Source organism: Salmo salar, chromosome 10, assembly GCF_965601325.2.
Source record: "Salmo salar chromosome 10, fSalSal1, whole genome shotgun sequence".
Taxonomy (NCBI): Eukaryota; Metazoa; Chordata; class Actinopteri; order Salmoniformes; family Salmonidae; genus Salmo; species Salmo salar.
Window position 1 is genome coordinate 45,266,786 of NC_138300.1, and position 715 is coordinate 45,267,500.

Consider the following 715-nt stretch of genomic DNA (forward strand, 5'->3'; position numbering starts at 1 on the left):
AGGGCAGCTTATGACATTTGAAGCTGCCAAACACACACACGCACACACACACACACACACACACACACACACACACACACACACACACACACACACACACACACACACACACACACACACACACACACACACACACACACACACACACACACACACACACACACACACCACACACTGCTAGCAGATGAGACACCGTAGAGGAGGCAGATAAATAAATAGAGAATCAATTAAAATGTGTCTTACCTTCCATCATGATTGCAGATTTGCATTCCTTTATCTCCAAGGAGCCTGAAAAGAAAGCAGGAGGGGGAGAGAAGCCCCTGGTTAGCAAATGATAAACTAGAGCACAGAGCCTAGTGCCACGGATAACACCCAGCCTCAAACACCCCCACACGTCGTCTGTCAACTGGCCCAGGGTCCATGCACCGCGGCTGGGCAGAGAGGTGGGGCTGGCTGGGCACTGTGCCGATCGGTAGCCCGAGAGAGGCAGGGGCTGGGGCTTAGGCCATGGATGCTGCTACTAACCTACACAATCAGCCTAGGATGCTGAGGAAGGAAAAAAAAAAGCTATTCTGAAAAGATTAGAACAAGAGGGGGTAGAGAGGGAGGGAGGGGGGTGGAGAGGCAGAGCGAGAGAGAAAGAGGGAGCGATGCTTGCTGAGGTCACAGCTGCTCTCAGCCAATCCCTGAGGTGCTCTGCAGAGTCACATGGAAT

The 715-nt window shown here is 52.2% G+C and overlaps 1 long non-coding RNA gene across 1 annotated transcript in view; it reads right to left on the bottom strand.

The window, feature by feature from the left end:
* Positions 1-237: 237 nt before the first annotated feature.
* The window catches only part of LOC145858585 (uncharacterized), a 916-nt gene continuing 438 nt past the window's right edge, over positions 238-715 (bottom strand). The window contains exon 2 of the long non-coding RNA XR_014379036.1: positions 238-288. This is a non-coding gene — a long non-coding RNA (uncharacterized LOC145858585). The remainder of the gene's footprint in view (positions 289-715) is intronic.